Source organism: Protopterus annectens, chromosome 3.part1 (genome assembly GCF_019279795.1).
Source record: "Protopterus annectens isolate FY-2018-M chromosome 3.part1, PAN1.0, whole genome shotgun sequence".
Classification (NCBI taxonomy): Eukaryota; Metazoa; Chordata; order Ceratodontiformes; family Protopteridae; genus Protopterus; species Protopterus annectens.
Genome location: NC_056732.1, coordinates 1703092804 through 1703120543, shown reverse-complemented (window position 1 = coordinate 1703120543; position 27740 = coordinate 1703092804). Strand labels below are relative to the sequence as shown.

Sequence of the window (27740 nt, the reverse complement as noted above, 5' to 3'; positions counted from 1 at the left end):
TACTTGTTAGTCCGGCCGTGCAGCAGTTTTCTTCCTATGTTGTTGAATTAAATTTAAATAATACTAAATATTACTAAATAACAAGCAATAATCATAATATGGACCACAAAACAACTTCATTACTGGCACAATATTCCACTTGTTATTTCTGAAATTACAAATCCAGGCTCATCAGCTGTTCTCTGTAATGACTATACAGGTATCAGTTGTACTGACATGCTTAGGTGGCAATGTTTTTCTGTGAGTACACAATAATCTTGTGCACAAGGATATGCGAGGATTTGTGGTGTGCGTGCGTGTATGAGTGATACTGCATATACTTACCCTTCAACTAAACACATGGAAGGCTGCAGACTGCAGTGACATCCACAGCGAAGTAAAACTGCTGTCATGGTATGAACAGGTAAATTGATATCTTAGTTTCACACCAAAACTAACATCTAACTTCAGTGGAAAAAGTGTTCTCCAAAAGAGGTGTGAGACAAATATTAGTACAGACTCATTTTTTTCTAAATGCAAAATACAATGTAAACTGCAATACACATAAAAATAGCTGTGTTAAGTATTTGCTGGGTAATTAGGACAGGAAACTCTTTATACAGATTTCAACTGTCTAATGTCAACTATGTTGGACAATATACAGTCATCCATTCTTGTGACATTGTACAGTATACAAATTTAAATGATTAATAACCAGATAAGTGGACTTGACCTATACTAACCCTTTTCAACCATGACCCGAAGCACAAATGCAGAGGCTTCATGCATGGACAATGTTTATTTGTTGCCAACATTTAAGCATAGTCAGTCATACTAGGCATGACCTAGTCCTACAAAATCAGCTGATCACAAATTCCTAAGAAAGACAAAATGCTGTAACTGCCTCAGGGATGCCTACTTCTCAGTTTGCAGAGCAGCGCAGTTCAGAGTTCGCCAGTATGCCTTATCTGTAACAGTCACTGAGTTCATAAGCGCTGCGTAACAAAAGAGCAATTCAAAGTCCAGGGTCTTGCCTGAGGAGGGGGTAATTGATCAAGTGCAGAGATTTCAAACACTCAGACAAAATTACAAACCTGAACAGTGGAAAATGCTGTATATGTTTGTTTGTCACAAAAAGGCATAAAGAACCCACCCATGTTCAGTTCCCTCTAATTACCACTAACATTTCGGCTGGGACTTCAAGCACTTGTATTCTCTCCTGTCCTCCATTTATCAACTAGGTTCGGGCACTGCTGAACCTTGTGTAACTGAAAGGTATGGGGATCCCCCAACAACCCCCCCCCCACCCACCCACACACACACACAAAAACACAGGCTGGGGCTATAGAGAATTTTACAGTAGGAAACAAAAAGAAGATGGGTGACAATTAAAAAAAAAGTCTGTAAACAGATATTGCATGGAATACAAGGAGAAGGCAAATTGTAACACAAACCTCTGTTCTGTTTCTTCTGCCATCTCACTGTCCCTTCTCCTACACTCTTCAGTCCTACGTACCCTACCATATATAAAAAATCTACTGATCAGCTACAAATTACCTACACCAGTCTAGTTTATCTACCTACAAGACTATATATAAAAATATGACTGCATACATTTCCCCTTGATCAACCTTTTGTCAGTTTTTTAAAGATGTTCCTGTCTGCAGTTAAACATCTGTTGAACATATGGTCACTAGTACAGGGCCATTCAATTCTGTGCCCAATAAGAACTCCTCTTCCAACAGGTATCTAAAGTTTCTCTTTTTAGTTTTGTTGTCTTTTCTCCATTCACCTTCTCCCCAAATGTTCATATAATTTTAGTTTTTGGTGTCTCCACAGCCTCTGCCCTGTCATACACTTCAGACACGAGAATCCAAACTCTACTCAGTTTTCCAGGACACCATGATATGGTTTTCCAGAAAACAAAAAAACTGCCAGCCAAGTTACTGTAGAGAGAGAAAACTGCAACTATGACTCAGGTGACCATAATTTTATTTTACGTATTTCCATTTGTTAACCGGGACGATCTGCGTCAGCGAAATTGCACCTTTCGAGTAGAGTTCCAGGAAGCAAGCTTGGGCATTTGTTGTAGATGGTGTGGGTAAAATCTGCATGTTTATCCTTGGGGAGGGGGCCAAAATGGGACTTTCAATGCCCCAGTCCCTCAGTGAAGGGGTGATAATGCATGGACGGGCCTTAAACAGAAATTCAGCCACCATGCCATATAGGCAGTAGCCCTCATCTCATGTGCACAGGAGCATGAACTCTCAGGGAGGTCATAGTGGCTCCAGCACCGATGTGGACAATGTCCCCCTATGCTTCATACCTTTACTAGTGGGATGCTGGCAAAGCACTCTCATGGCAGCCTCTATGAGGGCCCACCTGAAAGTACAGTTGTATACACTTACCATAAATGTAGATATTCGAGTGTATTCACTGTTGCAGTCCTGCCGTGAAAGCCCTTGGCCAGCCTGACTGCCAGAGTAAAAAATCTCCTTCCTCCTTATGCTGGCGGATGTCCTATCCAATGTCAGTAAACCTGGGTATATGGGAGCAAGCCAATGCCATGATACAGTTTTTTCTAGCCCCCCTAGAAGATAGCAAACCCCAGGATGAACAATAAAGCAAGGGTCTAAGACAGAAATTAGACCAAGCAGGGGGAACACCCAGGAAGTCCTCTGGCTTGGGAAGAAGACAGAAGTAGAGTGCTATAGTAGGCAAAGGGGGACAAAGCTAGGGAAAGAAGAATGCAACAGTGAATACACTTGAACATCTACATTTATGGCAAGTGTTCACAACTGTACTATGTTCTTTGTGTTTCACTGTTGCAGACCTGACTTGTGGGATGATTCCCAAAGCGGAGATGATGGTGAAAGGAAGATTATGGACAAGAGAGGATGCCCTGCAGGATGGCAGTGATGAATTCTGCTCTAGACCCGGAAAAGGATAAGAGGTAGTGTTTAGTACATAAAGGTATGCACAGATGACCAGGTAGCAGCTTCCATAATGTTCTTGGTAGGGACTCCTTTCAGGAAGGCAGCAGAGATAACAGTCGCCCTATTAGAGTGAGTCCTGACAGCTTCAGGTAGCTTTTTACAATGATGGCTGTAACAAAAGGAAATACAGTGCGAGATCCACTTGGAAATACTCTGTTTGGAAACTAGTTTCCCTTCAGAGCCAGAGGCAAAGGACACAGAGAGTTGATCTTATTTTCTGAAAAATTTAGTTCTGTCAAGATAGTAGCGGATCTGTTTATGCACATCCAAGGAATGAAGGTGTATGGCTCGATTCAAGGATGTGTCCGTGACCACCTTGGACATAAATGATGGATTAGTCCTGAGGGATACTCTGTCTGGATGGAAAATAAGAAATGGTTCCACTGTCATGAGAGCCTGCAGCTCAGAGACCTGCCTAGCTGAGGTAATAGCCAGCAAAACGGGAGTCTTCCAAGTTAAAAATTTTAGGTGAGCAGAAGGTGGCGGTTCAAATGGAGGTAGGGAAATTTTGTCCAGCACAAAATTGAAGACCCATGGAGTTGTGGAATGCTTCCTGAGTGGTCTAATGTGGATCACACCCCTAAGGAATTGCTTCAGCAGGGGGTGTAAAAAGGCAGGAGGAGGAAGAGTAGGGATGCGGGCTGAAAAAGCAGAGACATAAATTTTGATGGTGGAAAAGGATAGGGCTCTGTTAACCAGGGTAGCCAGGTAATCTACTATGGCAGAGATACTAGCTGAGTTAGGATTGAAGCCTTGCTGCTGGCACCAGTTGGAGAATCCTTTCCACTTATCTGAGTATGATTTCCTAGTACTAAGCCTTCTGGCCTCTTTGAGAATGTCTTTAATTTGTTTGTTTAGAGCAGGCTTAGTGCAGAGCGAGTATCCAAGCTGAGAACCTGAGAGACAGCAGACTAGGGTGCACAAACTTCCCTTTGACCGGAGTCGGAAGGTCCATTCTCTGAGGTAACTGCCACAGTTTTTCATTGGTTAAACTTAGTAGCAGAGGATATCAGTGCTGCCTGGACTAGTCTGGAGCTATCAGAATGAATCTTGGGTCTTCTTCGCTAATTTTCAAGAGGATCTAAGGAAGAGGCAAGGGGGAGGGAATGCATAAAGGAAAAGGTGGTTCCGAAGGAAGAAGAAAGCTTCTGTCTTTCAGGCTGAGAGCAGTTTGCTCCTGGAACACAATCTTTTTAGTTGAGCATTTTCATTGGTGGCAAAGAGGTTTATCTGTGCGGTTCCCCATTTTTGGACTGTGCTAAGAAATGCTTCCCCGATGCAGATGCCATTTGTGGGGATCCATCAAGTTCCTGCTGAGGTGATCTGCTAGAGTATTTTGAACATCTGGAAGGTATTGTGCCACGAGGTGCAATCCCAGAGAGTGAGCTGTCTCCCAGATCTGGAGAGCTAGTCAACAGATGGTAAGACTGAGCACGCCCCTGTTTATATACCACATAACTGTGCTGCTGCCTGTTTTGACTAACAGGATCCCTGGTTTTCATTTTTCTTTGAAAGCTACCAGGCCCTTTTGAACCACCATAAGTTCTTTCCAGTTTATGTGCTTGTCTCTGACCTGAACTCCCCATTTGCCTTCGGACTGAAGATGCTGGAAATGAGCCCCCCCCAGGCAGTCTCTGAGGCATCCTGTGGTTAGTGTTTGGCCCTGAGGAGTGAACTTAAAGGGGAGACCCAGGTTCTGGGTACAAGCCTGTGCCCACCATATAAATTCCTCCTCGAGACAAGGGATCAGCTGAATTTCAGTCACCAGGGATTGTGAGTGCTGGCACTACACATTCTTAAGGTACCACTGGAGTTTCCTCATGTGTAGCCTGGAGAGAGGAATCATAAGGATACAATAAGCCATGTAGTCTAGTGCTCTGAGGTATTCCCCTGGCTGATAGAGAAATCTCTCTCTGCATAATGTTTTGGAAGTATTGAGCCAGAAAGGAGACCTTCTCTAGAGGGAGAAAGGCCTTTTGAAAGAAACAATCCAGAAGATCACCCAGGAAAACCATCTTGGTGGATGGGTCTCTGTTGGATTTATGTATATTTACGGTAAACCCCAAGAAGCCGAGAAGGTTCGGAGTAAAAGGCCAGATCCCCGAGGAGCTTTGAAAGACTTGTGGCTTGAATTAGGCAGTCATCTAGATAAGGATAAATTTGTACACATTTTGTTCTGCAGAAGGTGATCACAGGGGTGAAGCACTTTGTAAAAACCCTGGGGAGACAAGGCAAAGAGTAGTGCAGAGAAATGAAAGCGACTGGTACCTGCTCTGAAACATAAAAGCTTCTGCATGATTCCTCTACTAGAATGTACAAGTAAGTATGTATCTTTTAAATCCAGGGTGACCATTAAGGCCCGAGGAGCTATCACGGGTAGAAGTTTTGAAGAGTCAACATTTTAAATTTTGGTACCAGCAGTGACTGACTGAGGTTAGAAAGGTCTAGAATAGGGTGCCAACAGCCTTCTTTTCTGGGAACCAGAAACAGCCTAGTAGAACCTCTTTGCTTTTTGGTGTTCTGGGACTGGTTCTACTGAGCCTTGTGAGCACAAAGTGAGAATTTGAGAAAGGGCCTATGTTCTTTGATTCTGTGGAATATCTGGGTAACCAGAGTATTTTAATGTCTCTCTGACAGTCAGCCTGTAACCATTTGAAAGAATATTCAGAGCCCAATATTCAGAGCCCACTTGTCTGAAGTGACAAGTGACCAATTTTCTTTGAACAGGGATAGTCTTCCTTCTCCTCCTCCTATTTTTGTAGGAGAGGCTGTGGGTAAGGGGAGGGGAAGGGAAGAGCCACTGCTATTCTCTGCCACAAACTCCCCTGCCTGGGGGTTTCTGAAGACCACTGCATGGGATTTTGTGATTGGTGCTGCCTTTGAAATCTTTCCCTCCAGGGTTTCCTCTGCCTTTGAAATATTTCCCTCCAGGGTTTCCTCTGCCTACTTTTAGACTGAGAGGGAAAGGAGTTTAGTGGGAAAATTCTTACTAAACCTATGAGGCTTAACTTGGAGGAAGTCTTTTACAGTCTGCATAGATTTTGCTTTATCTTCCATCTTTCTGAGCATAGCCTCAGATTTTCATCCAAACAGGAAGTCCTTGTGCAGGGGAGCCTCCAGAAGGCTGGACTTGACATAGTCCAGGAGTGGTTGCTCCTTAAGCCAAGCATGCTTTCTAATGACAGAACCAGAGATAGCCGCCAAGCTGGAGACCTCCATAGCATCATAGCTGCAATGCAAAGAATGTCTAGCCACTTGGGAGGTAGAATGGAAATGGTCCAACAATTCCTTGGAAAGGTTCTTGCCCTCCAAGGAAGAAATCTTCTGCTTCATGTGATCTAAAATAGTTTGTTGGTACTTGATCATATGAAACTGGCAGTTAAGGACCACGGCAGGGTAGCAGAAGTATAAACCTTTTTTAACAAACCTATCAAGGGCCCCACTTTGTCAGCAGGCAAACAATTTTTGAAGAGCTGGCCCTTGCTCCTTTGTGTTGTGGAGTGAAACGTCTGGGTCAGCAGAAGTATTTTCGAAAAGGTACTTAGAGTCCAGCACCATGTAAAACCTGTCTAGTTTTCGGTGGGCTGGAGGAAGAGAATCTGGATTTAAAGAAGAATCCATAAAAACATCCTCTACAACTTTCAATACAGGAGAAACAACCACTGGAGATGACTATACACTTCTTGATATAACTGTTACATTATCAGGAGTGAAAGCAGGCTAAGACCTCCTTTTAAATTTTATCCTTTATCCGGGCATTTCCAAAACAGTCTTTAACCACTTTGGATTATCCTTCTGTTTTCAATCTACACCATTATTCATAGTTCCTTGTGTCCTCCGTGTTTACTTGTAAATTGATCTGTTTTGATCTCTTCCCTTTTCTGTAGTGCTGCACTTCCTCCAGCCTGTCTTTGTTTTTAACTGCATGCCCTATTAGTGGCAGTGATGGAGGAACAGTTCATTTGACAGTTTTCTCAGACACTGGCCATTGGTACCACTATTTCCAGTTTCCTTTTGCCTTGACCTGTGTGTCTTAAGTGTGTTTGTTTCCAGAGATTTTTTTTTTTAATTTTCCCCTTGTTTTGTCTCCAGGTACTGGAACCTTTTTTACTACCTACTATGATATATTCAGTGGAGAAGTCAGAATTCCCTTGTTTGGCTGTGCTTGAATCTATCTACTTTAACTGTTTCATACTGCAGTGAAGCCGAGGAGATGCCAAGCATTTCAGTTATGGAGGTTGGCTGAACAGCAGTGAGAGCTACTTCAGGAAAGCAGGTAAATTGTGTCACTGTACGTTTGATCGCGTGAAATAGCAGTTTGTTGTGATTTGGCACAATCGTTTCTGAATCTTATTGCATTAAATTTGCACCTCATATAAGCTGTTTCCACAGCTCTTACTCTTTCCTTGATGCACAAGAGGCTTTGCACATTCTGCTTAAAGAGCTTTTGAGTTAATTGTTTGGTGTAAACATTAAGACTGTGGTGGTGGTACTGCGGTAGCGTTGTCACCTCACAGTTAGACGTTGCACATTCGATTCTCAGTTAGAGCGTCTTGTGTGTGTCGACATGCGTGAATGGGCGTTCCTCCGTTGAAGGTTGTGCGTTAGGCCTGGCAAGCCAGCACGTAAAAATCTACTGCAAATCATTAGCGGACCGGAGTTCTGCTGTGGCGACCCCTAACCGGGAAAAGCCGAAAGACAGAAGAAGAAGTTTGGTGTAAACATTAAATTATGACTGGTCAGATCTGTGTTCATCATCAGGCATATGCAGACTGTCATGACAGCATATAGGCTTACATCCCCTCCAAACTGATCCCCCTTTCTGAATCCAGCCAGAGCCCACAGCTCCTCAGCTGCTGATGAATTGTTTGTTGAAACCCCATAATTCAAAGGACAATGTAACTCTGTTGTGGACTGGTAGCCACAGGAGGCACCCCATTCCCTGTCTGAGGGGGACTGTAAAGAGCTCCTGAATGGGAAATGGAGCTTGAAAAGGAAACACTGGGCTGAGAGAGAGTTGATGAATCCACCACTGAAGCCCGAGCTTCAGACAAGGAAGACAAGGTACCAGGGACTCCAGGGGGTGGCACTGCTGAAGCAACACTGATTTGCGGTACCACTGAAGTTTCCTCATATGCAGCCTGGCAAGTGGAAGAATGGGAATCGTAGAAGCCATGAACCACCAAAACCCTAAGAAATTCTCTGGCTGTGACAGGATGCCACGGGAAGCAGGGACTGGAAAAAAGTTAGGAGAGACACAGCCTTGGGGGCAGGCAGAAATGCCAACACGGGAACTCTCTGAAGTCTGCAGAAGAGGAAAATACGATCCTGGGAAGGTGTCAGAACTGATTTCTGGAGGTCTATGGCGAACCCCAGACTGAACACTAGGCAAGTAATAACCTTGAGATCCTTAAGCAGAATGCTGGGAGAAGGAGCTTGAATAAACAGATCATTTAGATCAGGAAAAATCTGAATCTGAATACCATGAATCCTGCATAAAGTGAAGACAGGAGCAAGGCAGCTGGGTGAATACTCTTGGGGCAGTGGAGATGCAAAAGGGAAAAGCAAAGAACTGAAAATGCAAGAAGAGACAGAGACAGGTAAAAATTTCCTAATGACAGGATGGATGGGGATGTGAAGACATGCATTCTTGAGATGCAGACATACTAGAAAGACAGCAGCAGGTGGAGGAGGAGGAAGAGGAGCAAGAAGAAGAAGAAACAATGTCTGAAGGGATAATATCCAAAAGGAACAAACCTTGAGAAAGGTGTTCAGCAGGGGAAGACCCACAGCTAGTCGCCACGTACCCTCCTTTGTGGGATCAAAAACATTCTGGAATAAAAATTCTTCCCCAACTGGGTGGGAAGCACAGCTTGAATGGTGCCCTGAGCCAAAACAGAGTGAAGAACCTGTGGAAAATGAGAGAGCTATCCCAAAGGAGATTGAGGACTGTCCGAAATCAAATTAGGAAACATCCCTGATGGATAATGGACAGAACCCAAACAGTCTGAATCTATTTTTAACCAATTTGGAAGAGACAGGGAAACACAGAGGGACAAGGGAACCTGGATCAGGGAAGTATGAAGCAAACTGTCAAATAGTACCACACTTGTCCTGAAAAAAGGTTTCTGAGCGGCAGGGGTCTGAGTAGACCTAGCAGGAGTCATGCACCTAGAACTCTTTTTGCTTTTGGGAGGAGGACGGGACTGCCTACGAACAAAGGCAGACTTGGAGGGTTAGTTCCTCTGAAATTTAGGAATGGGAGAAACAAACTTTTAGTTATGTACTCACCATAACTTCAGATGTTTGGGATCCATCTCGCCTACATTCTGACTGATGGGGTTCGGAGCCGATCCCTCGGCTCCGACTCGGCACGCTTATGCCAAAGAGCGAAGTCTCTTATTGGCTGAGCTTATTATATCCCAGGATGCACCACTACCAGTCCCCCAGATCTAGTTTGTCCACATACATGCACACATGCACGCACTGATTATATAACATCGTCAGATGAAACAAGATAAAAACAGTAGAACTCAAACCGTTCAATCTCTTCTGATCTCCAAGGCAGGGGGAAGGAGGGTGGGTATTAGGAATGTAGATGGATCCCAAACATCTGAAGTTATGGTGAGTACATAACTAAAAGATGTTATGTGATCCTATCTCGCCTACATTCTGACTGATGGGACAGCGTCCCTAGCACCTGAATCCTGGGTGGCTCACTGGAAAACACTCCTGAGTACCGTGGAACCAAATGATGCTCGCCCTTTAGATGCCACATCCAATTTATAGTGGGAAATGAAAGTGTGCGGATTGGACCAAGTAGCCGCAGCACAAATCTCAGAAATAGCGAGCTTGGAATGAAAAGCTATAGAAGTCGCCATAGCTCTGGTAGAGTGAGCTTTGATAGATGTCGTAAGTTGCTTATTTGAACAGGAATAAGCCTGAGTTATACAATCTCTAATCCATTTGGAGATAGTAGCTTTTGTGATGGTTTTACCCAATTTATTGTCTGAGAAGGACACAAACAACTGGTCTGATTTACGAATTTGCTGAGTCCTGTCTAAATAGAAGCGCAATTGCCTGTGAACATCCAATTTATGGAGAGTGTATTCTGCTTCATTGGAGAATTTTGGGAAGAAAACTGGTAGCTCTAGAGATTGTTGGAGACAGAGATTAGAACAGACCTTTGGGACAAAAGATGGGTTAGGCCTAAGTGATACTCTATCCTTGTGAAAATCAAGTACGGTGGTTTGATAGATAGGGCTTGAAGCTCTGAAACTCTTCTTGCAGAGGTAATTGCAACTAAGAAGGCAGTTTTCCAAGACAGATATTTTAACTCACATGTAGCAGCCGGTTCGAAGGGGAAGATGTTAATGCACGAAGCACCAAATCAAGATCCCACGGAGGCGCAGGATGAAAAACTGGGGGTCTTAACAGGCCCGCACCTTTAATGAAAGTTTTGCATAATCTGCTGCTCATCAATGGAGGATCCATGGATTCGTGGAAATTTAGAGATAGCCGCTAGTTGGACTTTAATAGTAGAGACAGAAGATCCTTGATTAAACAGGGATGTTAAGAATTTCAAAACCTCTGGGATTGGAGCAGTGATAGGGTCTAAGCCCTGAGTTGAGCAGATAGCAAACCTCTTCCACTTACTGAGGTACAATTTCTTAGTGGTGGGTTTGTGGGCGAAGATAAAATGTGAATAACTTCCGGGTCTAAAGTGTGATTTCTCACTAAAGTCGGAAGTGGAGGAGCCAAGCTGTCAACTTCAAGGAGTGCAGGGACTGATGTTGTCGTCCCGACTGATGAATTAGCAGGTCCGGAGTTAGATCTAAAGTCCAAGGATCGCCCACGCATGTTTCTTCAGGTAGGGAAACCATACCTGACGAGGCCAGTGGAGCAATTAGTATCATTGTGGACCCCAATTGAGAAGCTTTCTGAATGACTTTGGAGAAGTGGAATCGGAGGAAAGGCATAAAGTAGCCCTGTTGGCCAAGGTTGTGCTAGAGCATCCATAGCTGCTTCCTTGATGTGGAGTCAAGGAGAAGAACCTTTGCACTTTGTATTTTGTGGTGTTGCAAACAGGTCGCAACAGCGTCCCCATCTCCTGAAAACCTGAGCTGCTACTGTTTGTTTAGGACCACTCGTGAGGAGAGAGAATTGTCCTGCTTAATCTGTCTGCCAATATATTTGATTTCCCCGGAATGTGGGTGGCTACCAAGAAACGGCTGGTAGCTACCGCCCATTCCCACACCCTCATGGCCTCTCTGCAAAGGGGGTAAGATCTGGTCCCTCCTTGTTTGTTTAGATACCAGACCACCGACATGTTGTCTGTGTGGATGGCGATTATGCCCTGGGGGAGAAACTTGTGTAAGGCCTGTAAGGACAGAAGTACAGCCCTCATCTCCAATACATTGATGTGGAGAAAAGTTTCGTCTGGAAGCCAGGAGCCCTGAACTAACCTGCCCAGACAATGCCCCCCCCCACCCTGTCTGGGAGGCATCTGTCGTCAGGGTGACCACTGGAGGGAATAAAAAAGGACTTCCCTGATTTAGATTGGATGTCTGAAGCCACCAGCGAAGGTCCCGTTTGCATGTTTCTGTAATCATAATGGGGTGATTGAGGGGAAGATCCTGAAAGGACCATTGAGTCGACAATAGCCACTGAAGAATCCTCATGTGCAATCTTGCCAGAGGAACTAGAAGAACCGTGGCAGACATCGAACCTAAAACTTGTAGGACCATCCTGGCTGGGGCCTTGGATCTTGAAATCAGGGCTTGAACTTGGCCTTGTAAAGTTTGGATCCTTTCTGTAGGAAGAAAACTCGCATCAATTTTGAGTCTATCTCTGCTCCTATGAACCTTATGCGCTGAGAGGGCAGCAAGACAGACTTTGACCAATTGAATGTAATTCCCAGGGTAGCACCCAGGAGATGGTGGCTTTGAGGTTGTCCATTAGTAGATGAGTGGTGGTGGTAGTCAGGAGCCAGCCGTCCAGCTAGTGTAACAATTGGCATCCAAGACTCCTCAGGTGAGCACTGCCAAACATTTGGTGAACACCCTGGGGCTGTGGTGAGACCAAAGGGCAGAGCACAAAATTGGAAATGACTGTCTCCCAGGCTGAAGCGCAGATACTTCCTGGACGATGTATCGGTATGTGATAATAGGCGTCCTTGAGATCTATGGAGCACATCCTAACATCCTTCTGCAACAACGGGAGAATGGATTGTAACGTGACCATTCGAATCTGGATTTCGTGACGGATTGGTTTAGTCTGCTGAGATCCAATATTGGTCTCAGGTCCCCTGTCTTTTGGCACTAAAAGAACCTTGAGTAATTTCCGGATCCGATCTTGTCTGTGGGGACCGGTTGGATGACTCCTTTTCTAGCAGCTTTAAAGCTTCTGGCTGCAATTTCCCTTTGACTGGGTGGTGGGTCCGGGATTTTTTTGGAAGGTGGAGGGGAGTGTGTGTAAGAAATGGTGTAACCTCCGGCAATAATCCGGCACCCATCTGTCCTGAGTGATTGACTCCCAGGCTTTTAGGTGCTTGGCAAACGGCACCCGAATGGCTCGAGCAGCACAGCCGGGCAATCCCCCATGAAGTGTGGGAGGCTCAAGAGCCACGAAAGGACTCATGGTCTCCAGAATTGCGGGCCCTCTGCCGCCTCTGGGACGGCGTCTCCCAGAAAAATTTCCCGCCCTCTGCCTCTGGAAGGGAATCTTCCTGCTGTTGATGGAAAAACTTCGTGATTTGTGGAACCACATCTTCCCTGCTCCGTTAGCCTTGGGATAAGGCCGAATGGGAGTGGAATAACGTGCACCTACGGCAGATAAAGTTTTTCCTTCTTGCTCACAGTGGGTAGGAGTGTCTTTAACCTTGGGTCCAAACAAAGAGGACCCATCAAAGAAGGAAGACTTGAAGGCCTCCTTAAACGGAGCCAGGCTTGTCTCCGTAGAGCCACGCCTGTGCAAATGAGCCTCATGGACGAGTTAGAAATTGAAGCAAGGATAGCCAACTGAGAGCTAACCGACTAGCTGCTCAGGTAGGTTACCTGAGAGGGAATCTGACAGCTCCTTGACCAGATCCCTGTGAAGCCTGGTAAAATGTGCCAAATAATTCAGGGACCTTAAAGTAAAGGCCGCTGAAGTCAGGCACGCTTCCACCGGTCCATGCTCCTAGACTCCTTATTAGGAGGATGGACGGACGTTGAAGCCTCTGCCACGTCCTGTTGTGTAGCAGATGCCACCACCATGGCATCTACAGCCACGCCTTTAGTGAGGAACTCCTTCTCGGGTGGGGCAGACAAAAATTTGTTAGGACGAGAAGGGACTGGTTCCACGGTATCTGGATGTTCCCACCCCGACAAACTAAATCCAGGAGCTCAAGGGCGGAGACACCCAGGAGGCGGAGGGCTGAGCCCCAAGGCCTTGAGGAGCACTGACTCATCAGCAGAGGGGTTTGGATATCCAGCCGCCTCGTTGTTTGAGGATCTCTAAGATGTCTGCAAATGAAACATCATCCGAGGGGACCCCTCCGCATCATCAAGATCAGTGTCCGATGTAATAGACTCGGGGAGTCCACGTGCTTCCTCTTGCACGATCTCTTCCTTGGGGTTCCTCTGAAGACAACTCGAAGAACCCTCAGGAGGAGAGGAACCCCAATGGGGTAACCTCAGGCCCAGGGGCTCCGCTGCCTAGGACAGGGGAACTGCCAAAGACCCAGTCTCCACGCCCAGGGAAGGTGCCGGTAAAGCCGGAGAGATGGCCGAAGAAGACTTGGCCAAGGCACTCCTCATAGCTCTGAAAGCCGGACCCCCAGAATCCTGGGAGTGTCCGTCCCGAGCCATGATAGCAGACGGAAGTCCCGCAGCGAAGCACCGAGAGGCGGCTCGGAACCGACAGCATAGGTCCCAAACATCACCCCCAGGTCCAGCCGAAGAAGTCCGTGTACCAAACTCGGACCCGAAGGCCGGGGTTGGAGTAAGGGTCGGAGCCGACCCTAAGATCTCCACCGGCTCCAACAGCACCTGCTCGGTCGGAGGAGGAATAGCAATGACACGGGCCATCGACTCGAAGCCAACTGGTTCGGAGCGAAACAAATTTTTGAAAGACTGGGGACTGGAACAGTCTTTGGAGCACCCTGTCTATGTCGAATCTGACATCCTCGATGACCTAGAGGATACTGAACGGGTTCGAGATGGCCTCTCCAATGGCCCCAAGGGGCTAGGGGACCGGCTCGATGACTATCGGCAAGGAATACCCACACTAGTTTCCATCGGTGCGAGGATGACTTGCGCCGAGGAGGAAGTGTCTGGCGGACAACCTTGTCGGCTCCGAGACCAGTGGAGCCGAAGGTGACCGATGCCCCAGCCATCGGCCAGAGGAGTCGAGACTGGTGGCATCGAGGCCCACCAAGTCCTTGGAGCGAAGGAGAAACCTGCCTATGTCTTTTGGCTGTCGGATCCGACGGACTGGTCGGAGCCGACGCCCTTTTCTTTTTAACGGGAGAAGGAGAGGATGCTAAAGCTTCTTCGAAAGAGGGTTTTACCAGACCTTTTAATATGAGCTTATTTTTCCTCTCTTGGAGGACCCTCGAGGAAAAAGCGTGACACACGCTGCATGACTCCTGCAAATGCTTTGACCCCAAACAATAAACACAGAGAGAGTGGTCATCTGTGATCGACATTTTAAAGTTGCACTTGGTGCACTTTTTAAAGCCTGAAGGCCTAGGTACCTGAGACATTCCGGTGAATTAAAGTCCAAAACACAGTACAAACACTGTAAATTATTAAGAAATTCTCTTTTAACAAGAAAGATAAACTATCCACAGTATAAAGGATCCGAGATCCCTAACAAGACAGAAGTCACCTACAACCAAAAAGACCGGGAAAGGCCTTTACACACAAGAGGTACTCCTAGTCAACACTCACAACACAAGAATTTACTAAGTAAATTCCACCAAACTCACTCAAAACACAAGAATAGCTGTTAAAACAGCTTTTGTTGAAGAAAAAAGAAATTCCTGACAGAAAAACTAGTGAAATTAATCACTACTTAGCTCAGCCAGCTCGAGACCACGTCTTCACTTGTTAGCGGCAAAGGATCTGGGGACTGGTAGTGGTGCATCCTGGGATATAATAAGCTCAGCCAATAAGAGACTTCGCTCTTTGGCATGAGGATCGGCTCCGAACCCCATCAGTCAGAATGTAGGCGAGATAGGATCACATAACATCACTATGTTTCAGCTGCTGCAAGGCTTTGCGCCCTTGTCTTGGAGGGACTTGAAAAGGTCAGCAGCAGATCCAAAATGAGCTTTATTATCTAAAGGAGCATCCAAAAAGTTTGGCTTAATGTTATCAGACAAAGCCTGAAGACTGAGCCAAGAATAACACCTCATAACTGAACCAAAGGCAGCAGCCCTAGAAGAGGCATCAGTTGCATCACAGCTGCATTTGATTGAATGGCAGTCAACTAGTAAAGTAAAGCCCAGCAAGAAAAGGCCAAAGACTTCCCCTCAGAGTCAGGAAGTTCAGAAACCATCTTAGAAACCGGAGAGAGGAGTCAAAACATACCTGGTAATATGGGTCTGGCAGTTAATGGTCCTAAACAACAAAGTAGCAGCAATGTAAACTGTCTTGCTCAACTTCTCCATTGCCCTATTATCCTTATTAAAAGGCAACAGTTTGGTTGAGGCAGCAACTTCAGAGGTTTGTCAGAAGACACTGACACTACAGAAGGGCATTTATAAAGAAATCTGGCTTCTTAGGTGCAGGAGGCTGAGAGTCAGGGGCTACAGAAGCCAAAAGGGCAGCCTGAATAGGAGGAATAGCAGATGGCTTGGGAGACTCCATATATAGGAGCTCATAATATCTTTTCTGAATATCACAGACTTGAAAAGAATCACACTTAAACAGTCCATAATATGGACAGTGGTGACCTCAAAGGAAATGTCTTCCAAAGGAAAGTCTGGACTTAGGGAATCCTCCTCCTCTGAACAGCAGTCCGGGGATTGGGAAGAATAAGCAAGGGATTTTTTTCCCTGAGTCCAGATCCTCATTAGAGGATGACAGCTCCCTAGTCTTCTTAAGTGGACTGGAAGACTAGGGAGAAGCATGAACAGAGACCTTTTGAAGTGGCTTCAAGGCCATCAAAGCATTAAACAAACTCAGAGTAAAACCCTGCCATTTACATCAGGGATCCTTCATAACAGAGGAAATATGCTTTGTCTTCAGTTTCTTTTTCTGCAGGACATCTGCTCAAAACACCCTGGGGGGGGGGGGGTCAGATTCCTGATGTGATTCTATTATGGTAGTATGAATATCCTCCCTCACTAAGATATGAAGAATCCCTCACAGTCCTTCAGATATAAATCAGATGAGGTTCCCCCTTAATGTCAGGACCAAACGTTTGCAAAGTGAGAAGCCAGATTCATGCCGGCCTCCAAAGGGGTAGCCTCAGAGGAGTCCAAAGCAAGCACAGGATGGTCCTCTGGGCTTTCACCAGCCTTGAGAGTGATAGACATCTGGGAGGAGGCTGGACAGCAGCTAGATCAGGCCTAACATTTTTGGCCTTCTTTCTGGCAGATGGCTGGCCCTCAGGATGGGAAGATTCCAAAACAGCACACTGAGCCAACAACTTGAGATGCTGGTTTTCCAGGTATGTGGATAAAGAGGAGAGGTGACTACAAAGGGTCTTAGGCACAAACGACTGGCAGATAGAACACTGCGTATGATCATGGGAAGCACCCAAACAAAAAAAGACACTGGTCACAACAGTCTATATGGGGAATCTGCCTCCCACACTGACAATTTCCCTTTCTAGGTGACATGAATACAACCACAAGAATAAGGAAAGGAAGAAAAAAAACCCAGTGGGGCACTTATCTGAAAACATGCCTTGGTAACCAGCAAGGGAGAAGGGCATTGAGACTGATGTTTGATGATGGCATTCAGACTGGTGGCAAAAAAGTTCTGAGTATCTGCATCCATTAGTTACCTTTATGCTCTACGTCATGAGGAGGGAGCATGTGTGTGAAGTATGGTATCTATAAGAGCTGAATGCTTTTGTACACTGGCCAGACACTGAGTTATCCTTGGCAGGAGTTAGTAAGGCCTCTCTTTAAAAAAAAATGGTGCAAAAGGGGAAAGGTCACTGGCAAACAGGTAGGATTCGTGTCTTGATACTAGTAACCGAAGTTTGTGGAGAGCATCTGAGCCATTAAAATGTCAGGATAAAGTAGGTGGTACGAATTATTTAAGGGATTCTTCTTTCCACAGAGAGGATAATGTTGCCCATGCAGCAATGCTGAACCACAAGCCAGGCAGGGGGATTTGTTGGTGGCCATGGCATCAAAGGGGAGGACAGAGAACATAAAGTCCTTGTATAATTATCGTGGCCAACAGTCAGAAAACTGTAAAATGAGGATGGGACTTTGTCCACTCAGCTTATCAGTGGGCATCTCCCCATATTTGCAGAAGACTGGACTAACTCCTGTTCATACAAAAAGCAATGAAAATAGCTAACAGCAAGGTATACTTGTAGGAGGGGAAAGCGTGTCTACGAGGGCACTCGAAGGATCAACTGATAGAATGCTGGGTCATTGAAGTTGCTTAGATAGTAGGATGCCATTGACTGGGAATCATCTTGGCATTGAGCTGAAGAAATCAGGGAAGGGTCATGAGGGCAACATATAAAATGTAGTTAACAAAAAAGTTTGGTTTCTACAGGACTGAATGTCAGAGAAATCGATGCCTTAAAACAGTAGCCATACAATTACATGCTCTTCAAATCGGACAGCCTTCCAATGGAATCTTATGGAAAAAAATTTCAATTATTTTCCAGGTGGGCAGCATCTTGGCTGCAGTCAGAGGTTTTAATCACTCCGCCTTAGCGTAATTACAAATGTGTCACCACTGAGATGACTAGAGGGAGTCCTGTGACTGTTTTGCAACTGAACATTGGCAAGATCTCAGAGATACTGTGACTCACAGGAGGTTACTGGGGGAAATCATCTGTATGTAGATGGAGCTCGCAATCATTACATAAGAGGACTTTAACTGCATATAAATAAATTATGGATGGGGACAGAACAGCAACCTTTTTAGGGAAACAAAAGCCATCTTCTGAGGCTGGATTCATTCCTAAGAGGTGGCACAGGGCTTGTACTTGGGCTAGTACTGCTTGGTAATTCTGAACAAGCTATGGTTCTGCAGCTGACACACAAGGTCATCTTGAGGGCAATGCAATCTAGTGCTGTGGTAATGGATTGAGAGTCAGCCACTCCCTCAGCTTGATGCAGCCTGTAGGGTACAAAGATCAGGCAGAAAGGTGTGCGACATATCAAATTAAAATTGTTTTCTTCTAGGTGCTTTCTGTACCCTTACCTTCCAGCAATCAAACCGCTACCAATCAGACTCTTATCTTTTCATGTGTACTAGGGAATAGCTGCCTGGAGATGCAGTCATACAAGCAGCCATGATGATAGTTTGTGCCCTCACTGGAATCCTGACAATGAGGACATTTGTATGGGCCATTTCCACCATCTCTATCGAAAACAAAATACCCATATAAATGGTGGACTCTACAATGCAATCTCCTGAGGATGCACAATTCTATATGCTCACTAATGAAAGCCACCTCCAGGTGGTGACTGGTGAGCAGAGACACCTCCACATGGCATGCACTTCTTCTGTGGCATTGTAGCTCTATGTATCTTGTTCTGCCCTACTCTCCCCTACCAGATCCACCAAGTGCCAGAGCCATTAACTGAACTCTGCTGCCTAGGTTACAGTCAAGACTCTATCCATTTAAGCCACTGATGCTTGCTACAGATCTGATTTAATTTAAAACTGAAAAAGGTGCAAGGCTATGCATTTAAAAACATACAACTGACAAGAGGTCACTCTTAGATGGTGAAGGAAAAAATACAACAAATGCAATTGGGAGTTATAATCGTGCCTGTACTAACTCGCATAAAATAATATGAAAAGGGCTACAAAAAGGTTAACAGAAGGTTTGCTGGTTGTGCACATGCATGTGCCTCTAGTTACACAAGTGGACCCAACAGATGATGAAGTTACCATCCCATTATACAACGCATTGCAAGGACCACATGCCGAATGCTGTGCCCATTTGTGTCAGACACACAAAAACTTGATAGGATATGAACTGCATGTAAGAGTCACTGAGAACGTTATAGTTAAAGAAGGAAGAGTGAAAGGAAAATGCGTGACCACTGGAGCCTCAGATAATTAAATACAGCCTTAGGAAAATACAATATCATGTAAAAAGGTAAGGTGGAGACCTTGAGGAAAAGCCCTAAATTCAGCCTGAAAAACTGGAGTTAGATTAGCAGTTTGTTTGCTGGAATGGCCAGGGTTGGGAGGGTAGGAGAGGGCAGTCTACACTACCTTGCCCATCTTAGAAGGAGGGAGTATTGAGGGACTGCAGAATGCAACTAGCAGGTCAGTATGGTGCCAGTATGGCTGTCCTCATGAAATATCAAAAAAGGAGGACAAGCCATAAGGGCCTGCACCTGTCTGACAGAAGTAAGAGATAACAATAGAACAGTCTTCCAACAACTATGTTGCAAGGAAGCTGAAACAGCAAGCACAAAGGGAGCCCGAGTTAATTTCTCCAAAACAAAATTAAGATCCCACGTGAGCCTTAATTGAAGAAGAGGCCAAACCAGCATTCAGCAACTCACACAAATGAGAGAAAACCAAACGAACATCCACATTAAGAGGGTCCAGGTTACAAGAAAGATACTAAATAGAAAACCTCTTCCATTTGGATAAATAGGATTTCCTAGTAGTAGGTTTCCTGGCCTCCTGCAGGACCTGCAGCATGTCTTCAGAGAAAAGGATTCTGAGGAATCAAAACCCTAACATGCACAGTGTCAATTGAAATGTGGACAGGTGGGGAGGGATAAGAGATCCCTTCTCTTGTGTGAGCAGATTCATCCTGTCAGGTAACTTGTGAGGATTGCCCTTGGTTAGATGCAGAAATAGAGGGAACCAGTGCTGTCACAGCCAAAAGGAAGTCACCAACAACATTTTGGGAGCATCTTCTTGAATCTTGAACAGGACTTTTGGAATGAGAGGAAGGGACGGGAATGCATAAAGAAAACTTTCTCTTCCAAGAAAATGAGAGGGCATCCGCCTTCCACACCAGATGACCTGGGACTCTGGCACAAAACAGAGGAAGTTGTCTGTTTAGACTGGAGCCAAATAGATCTACCGGAGGAGTAACCCACTGGTGGACAATGTCCCAAAACACATCTTTGGGAAACATTCATGCGTGGGACTGAGTGAAGGACCTGCTCAGAGTGTCTGCCACAATGTTCTGATCTGAATGGATATAAACTGCTGAAGAGTCACTTGATATCTGACAGCCCATACCAGAAGTGCCAACCGGCAAAGAAAGTAAGATCTTGTTCCTCCCTGTTTGTTGATATACCAAATCACTGTGAGATATTGTCTTTGAACATCTTGAGAGGCTCCAGAGAGAAAAGAGAATGCAAGGCTTAAGAGTCAGTATAAGAGCTCTCATCTCTTTGACATTGATGTGCTCCTTCTGCTGACAAGGCGACCACATCCCCTGTACCTTTAGGGAGCCAAATCTTGCTCCTCCATCCCACATCTGATGTTTCTGTGAACAGTTCCCATGAGAAAAGAGGGGATGAAAAGACAGAGCCCTGGATTCAGAGACAACTGCTGAATCCACCACTGAAGTTCTTTCTTGAGACAAGGAAGAACAGGAACTACAGAGTCTAGAGGGTGTGCGTGTTGAAGCCACAATGACTTCAGAAACCATTGGAACTTCCTCATGTGGAGTTTGACCAGAGAGAGCACTGGAATGGTGGAAGCCATGAAATTCAGAGCCCTCAAACTCCCTGGCAGTAATGGAAGCCAGAGGAAGAAGAGTTTGAAAGTAAGAAAAAAGAGTTAAGGCCTTTGGAGGAGCCAGGGATGCCAGCATTGGCACTGTCTGAATCCTGCAACCCAGAAAGACATGATTTTGAGTAGGAGTCAGAGAAGACTTTTTGAAGTTTATTGTGAACCCCAGACTCTGAAGAAGGGAAATGGCAAAATAAAGATTTTGCAAAAGGATCTCTGGGAAGGATGCCTGAATCAGCAGGTCATCCAAGTAAGGAAACATATGGTTCCCTTGAAGCCTGCAAAAAGCAGCCACAGGAGTGAGGTATTTGGTGAACACCCTTGGGGCAGCAGAAAGGCCACAGGACAAAAACAGTGAACTGAAAATGCCAGGAAGCAACAGAGAAACACAAAAACTTCCTGAAAAGAGGATGGATCGGAATATGGAGATAAGCATCCTTGAGATCCAGAGATACCATACAGGTGTGAGGGAGCAAGACAGGAAAGAGGCTGAACGGACAATATCCGAAAGGAAGGCACCTTCAGAAAAGTGTTTAGATGAGAGAGGTCTAGAATTTGTCTCCAAGTGCCCTCTTTTCTGGGCACTAGAAACAGTCTTGTGCAAAACCCCTTCCCCCTTTGGGCACAGGGACCGTGTGAATAGTACACTGAGACAAGAGATCTCGAAGAACCTCTGGGGAAAAAAGGAATTTGTTCCCGAGGAGTCTGAGGAATGCCCATAAAAGGAAGATGGTATTTCCACACTGTGAAGTACCCCTGACAAACGATTTACTGAACCCAAGAATCCTGAGTGCTCTGAAGCCACATAGGAAGAGGAAGAGAAATAAAGAGAAATGAGACAGAGAAGAGACGGACAGTCATACAGCACCTGGTTTGTCAGGAAAGGAAGGCTTCTGAATCACTGAAGTTTGTGTGGCCTTAGCAGGAGGAGCCCATTTGCTACCCTTTTTACCTTTAGCAGAAGGGTGAGATTGCCAACGAACAAAGGCTGGCTTAGAAGGGTAGTTTCTCTGAAATTTAGGCACAGTAGAAACAAACGTATATTTAAGCTCCTGTAAAGCCTTCCCCTTATCCTGAAGAGACTTAAACAAACCAGCAGCTACTTCCCCAAACATAAGTTTATTATCCAGATGAGCATCCATCAAGTTAGCCTTAATATCATCAGGAGAAGGTTGAAGCCTAAGCAAAGAATACCTTCTCATTACTGAGCCAAAAACAGCAGCCCTAGAAGAGGCACCCGTTTCATCATAACTACATTTGATAGAATGATGAACTACCTGAGAGGAAGTCCCTAGCATGGAAAGAGCATTAGATTTACTCTCAGAGTGTGGAAGATCAGAAAAAAGCTCACAGACCTGAAAAAGAAGAGCCAACACATACCTGGATATATGGGTCTGACAATTAATAGTTCTAAAAGCTAGGGTAGCAGAAGTGTAAACCTTCTTACCCAGCCTTTCCATGGTTCTTGTGTTCTTGTCAGAAGGCAGTAACTTGGGCAAAGGAAACAATTAACTCATTACAGCCGAGTGACATCTCCAGGCATTTCTGCAGTTGCATCCTACTGTGCCTCTAGGCGTTAAATATTGCCTGTTCATATTTGCATCAATAATTCCAAAACCATGCTACATACAAGGTATCAGAATATTTTATCTTGAAGCATACATGATCGCAAATACAATTGTACTGATATAGGACCTCTGTCAATTAGTATTTGTTAGAACATTAAGGTGATAACTTGATTTTTTAAAGGCTGAAGCCACACCCACTGGGAGTTAAAGGTACACACTCAGTAGAGCTCTAATGGAGGGAATGAGATGGCTTATCAGAGCTACGGACATCACAGAGGGGTCAGCAGCAGGACATTTGTACAAAAAGTTAAAATTCTCAGGCGTCCTATAAAACCTAGCAGGCTTCTTGAGAGCAAGGGGCAGAGAATCAGGTGCTTTAGAGGCATTGGAAAAAACATCTAGTAAAGCAGCCAAAACTTGAGGAATAGCCACAGGTTTAGGAGATTCCATCTGCAGTAACTCATAGTGGCACTTATAGATATCAGAGATCTAAGCACAATCCCACTTAAAAAATTCCATCATCCCAGAGAGCATGTCCCCAAAGGAAATTTCCTCAAAAGTAGTATCAGGACCGTTAGATTCCTCCTCCTCTGATGCACAGTCTAAAGGAAAAGGAATCTGAGTAGAATAAGTCTGGGATTCCTCATCAGACCCCAACTCTTCCTCAAAAGAATCCTGTTCTCTAGAGGTTTCAAGGGGAATAGTGGACCAAGGAGGAGCAGGAACAGAAAACACACTGAGGAGGCCTTAATGACATTAAAGCATTAAAAATCCCTGAGTAAAGGCCTATCAGTCACTTTGTGGATCCCTAGGAGCAGAAGAAATATGATTAGTTTTTTTGTTTCTTTAAGGGAACATCCACCCTATAAAACTAAGACTCTGACTCAGGATGGCATTTGATAACCGTAGTAGGAATATCTTTCCTAACTAAAACCTACGGACCCCCCCCCAGGCTTCTCAGAAACAATCAACCATGGTTTACCCTGAATGTCTGAAATGGACACCAGCAAAGCCTTATCAGACGTACTGCCAGTCGGATCCTCAACTGCCTCCAACCTGGTTGTGGCAGAGAAATCCGCCAATAGCCCTAGTCAGGCATGCCTCTGGGCTCGTAATGACCTTGGGAGAAACACAAGGCATAGGGCTGGACAGCGGAAGATTCTGGTCTTACCTTTTTCACCTTCTCCTTCTCTAATGGCAGACCTTTGGGGTGGAAGTTCCTCCCATGGTATCTTTAGCAAGAAGCTTAAGATGCTGGTTCTTAAGATACAAGGAAAGGGAAGAAACCCTACTACAAAGGGTTTTAAGGACGAATGCCTGACAAACTGAACAAGATGTATATTGTGAGAAGCTCCTAGGCAAAAAAGACACTTATTGTGGTGATCTTCATGGGGAATCTGTCCCCCACGCTGGCATTTACCCTTCCTGGATGATACTAACCCCTAATAGTACAAAAAAGTCAAGAAAAAAAAAAACAAAACCCTAATGGGGTACTTGTGTGCAATGGCTCGTTTCAGCTAACAGGCATAGGCATTCACCAGAGAAGAAAAACGCATTCAAACTGGTAGAAAAAAGACGTAGGCAAACAGACCAATGGTTAAAAGTAGCATTTGGACTGGCAGCAAAGAAGTTCTAAGGATGGTATGCCTGAACGTCACCTTTATGCCCTGCGCTACGCAAGGAGTTTTTGGGTGACATTCAGCATACCTTAAAGCAACAGTAGGCTTTGGTAGACTAGTCAGATGTCAGGCTTCCACGACAGGGAATGAATACTGCAGTGGTGAATGTAAGGACATCAAATATTTTATACTCGAATATTCCATTACTCCACCTTATAAAGTTATCTGTGAACATACTCCCTTGCTCTATTATGCCATTCTACAATCTGTACAAATAATCCCCTCGCTCCCTATTACCCGCACTTACAAGGATGCTGTAAACACATTACTTTGGTATGTTACAACTCCATACAAAATATATGTAAACATGAACCCCCTCCACACATTACTCCTGCATGTGAAATACTGAAAACATGTTCTCTCTCCTACATGTTACTCCACTCCAAAAAAGTACCCGCAACATACCCCCTTCCTCACTCTACAAAGTTCCTGTAAAAATGTTCCTCCACACTGCTACCCCACCCTTACCTGTACAGTGCACTCATCCACATCCCCCTTACTTATATACACTTATTCCACAGTCACACAATTGTGGAGAAAAGAAAAAAAACCTCTGCACAGAGTGGATCAGTGCTGATCACAAGCACAAATGTCTGCAGATATGGGGGTATCTGATGATGGTGGTCATTACCAATCCGTACACACTCTTGTAAACTCACTTCCCTAATAACTCCTATAAACCAGAAACAACATGACATACCGTATATAAGGTTTACCTTCATATTGTTGTAACGGACAATATCGATCACGCATCTGGGCGAACCAAATGCACGAAATTCAAACTTCGACATTCTCAGAAGTTTGAAAGTCAGCAAATCAAACAGCTGATTCACTGACTTTTGAACTAAAATGTCGAAGACACATCGTAATGCAGGGGGGCAAGCCCCCTGCACCTGCCATGTGAGGGGCTCCGTCCCCCACACCGCCCCTACTTTAAATATACCAACTCCGAGATCGCACTACAGTGGGGAATGGGATCATTTCCCTGATCCCTGCTATAGTGCAATCCGCACCCACAATGTAAAATCTGCAATGAACGAATGCCAATGTGCATTCTTCCATTGCACATTCGGACAATTTTGTGTCGAGGTTTTGCAACTTTGCAAACCTCCTTTTGCACAAAGTGGAATTGCACGAGTGCATAATGCACTTATGAAGGTAAACTGTATATACACTTTAAAAACTTTCTATCAAATGTGATTCAATGAAATGAGGTTTCAATAAATTCAGTTTGACAATTTGCAATTCAGTAAAATGAGCATTCAATAAAATGTCATGCTGTAAAAGCAAATGATTGCTCAGACATACTTTATTACTCTGCCATATACAGTACTTGGGTATATTCTTCCATACCACTGTCTGAATTAGCTGTGAATACAGCATACCTCTAACCATGATTAGTTATCTATTTGCCATTACCCCAGGACATATGCTACCTGCAGATGCTCTCCCAAACCACTATCATAGGAAGTATTTGTAAACACTCTTCCTCTCCATGTGTCATTGCCTCAATACAGGAAGTACTGCCAAAATAGATTCCCTCAACTCCAGACATCAGTCCCCTAATAAATAACTGTAAAGCCCACTGCATTTTACTATGCTACATTCTTTATAGGTTCATAGGAGATTACAAGGCTAATGGATTAATAACAGCCCTTACAAGCCCAGCCAATATAACCCGATTCTACCCAATATATGGCTCCTAGGGGCAAGAAGATGGCATAGGTTTGTGCCTATGCCTTGAGCATCTTACAGATTGCCCCAGTCCATAAGAGACATAAGTGCTACCCAGGTGTGAATTTGTGATTCCTTATTCACTGATCCAAACTGCATTTGAAGAGGGCCAGGAAAGGGCTCTGCTTAACATGAATAGGAAGCCTATTCCAAAGAAGGGGCAATCTCTGAGACACATATCGGTCTCTCCAGTATGTTTTGTTGAGTCGCTGATTAAGTTTAGCTCCCTACATCGGGTAACCCTAGTGCTGTTTGACTTGCAGATGTGTAGCAGCTCCATCTTTTTGGATTTGTGAGTGCTTTGTCGGCTAGACATAGGTCACCCCTTAACAGTCAGTAGGAAACAGGGATAAAGCTTTTAGTCTATCTGCACAGAACATGTTGTTTACACCCTGTATTTTTTTTGTGAGGAACCTCTGAGGTCACATCAGCTGCTGTAAGTGCCAAGTACATGCCAAATTGTACACTGTACTCGATTATTGGTCTAATGAGGGCTGAGTACAGTGGGACTATCTTTGTAATTGGATATGTTGTGCCACATAGAAGGACTTCCTCAGCATTGTGGACACGCCACTCAAAGTTCTCACATTATTTTATTATTTTTTGTACACATTACCTTATTAAAAGAACTTAACAGCACACAGAATTTTAATTAATGTATATCCTTACAATGTTTTATATTACATTTAAATTTAAATTTACTTCATTCTATGTTATTATACCTTTGGTAATTCTTTATACTGTGATCACTATAAATATCAAAAATTATTGATTTAAAAACATCTTTTTTATACAATTTCTACTAAATTTGTTAATAGTATCTGTATAAGTACATTTGATTTTTATATATAAAACTGTAAGATAATTTTTTGTGTAGCTTTTTTGTATAGGTTTTATGTGTTCAATAATTTTTATGTGTTCAATAATATTTATAAGTTCAAGAACATTGTTTCTTTAAGAAATTAGATTTTTAACAAGGCATTTTGGCGCCTAACTTACTTTAAAAGGAATGCTTTATGTGAAAATCTTGGTTCTGATGAAATCTGAGATATTCAGATGAAAGCGCTTAACCAGGAAAGTGTTTGACTGTTGGATTATCTTTCGTGACAATAAACCTGTGTTTTTTACTGGGTTTTCTATTTTTTACACCTTTGTACAAAAAAATCTATAACATCTACGTCCTGTCCGAGCTGAGGACCGGAATCTGCTGTATACATTTCGGGGTTGGAGTATTTTGTGCATTGGTTATCTGCACAGAACATGTTGTTTACACCCTGTATTTTTTTTGTGAGGAACCTCTGAGGTCACATCAGCTGCTGTAAGTGCCAAGTACATGCCAAATTGTACACTGTACTCGATTATTGGTCTAATGAGGGCTGAGTACAGTGGGACTATCTTTGTAATTGGATATGTTGTGCCACATAGAAGGACTTCCTCAGCATTGTGGACACGCCACTCAAAGTTCTCACATCCGAGTCTAATCTTAGGGCTATGCTATTGAGTTTGTAATTTGCAGAGGTATTTGACTTCCCAAAGGGTATGATAATGCTTTTTTTCACATTTAGTTTTAGGCACCAATCCTTTGTCTGATCTAGACTCTCCTGAAGGATATCTACATCACTGGGGGATTCAATAACTGCCCTTAACATGTAGTCATCAGCAAACTTTGTCATTCAGAGGCCTTCTACATTAGTCTCGACTTCAGAGAAGTACATTCCAAGCACAAGTTGTTCCAGCACCGAACCCTGTAGCTCACCAGTAGTAAATGACCTCTTACTGGATCTGGATTCACCTACTTTAACCACATGTCCTGTCCATGAGCCAAACGGCTATTCATCTGGTGACATATGGATTTATGCCCAGTTTTGTGAGTTTACTTATAAA

At 44.3% G+C, this 27740-nt stretch overlaps 1 protein-coding gene across 1 annotated transcript in view; it reads right to left on the bottom strand.

Annotated features, from left to right (window-relative positions):
• Positions 1-27740, bottom strand: part of SLC52A2 (solute carrier family 52 member 2) — a 397740-nt gene that overhangs the window by 315570 nt on the left and 54430 nt on the right. The gene's annotated exons all lie outside the window — the stretch shown is intronic.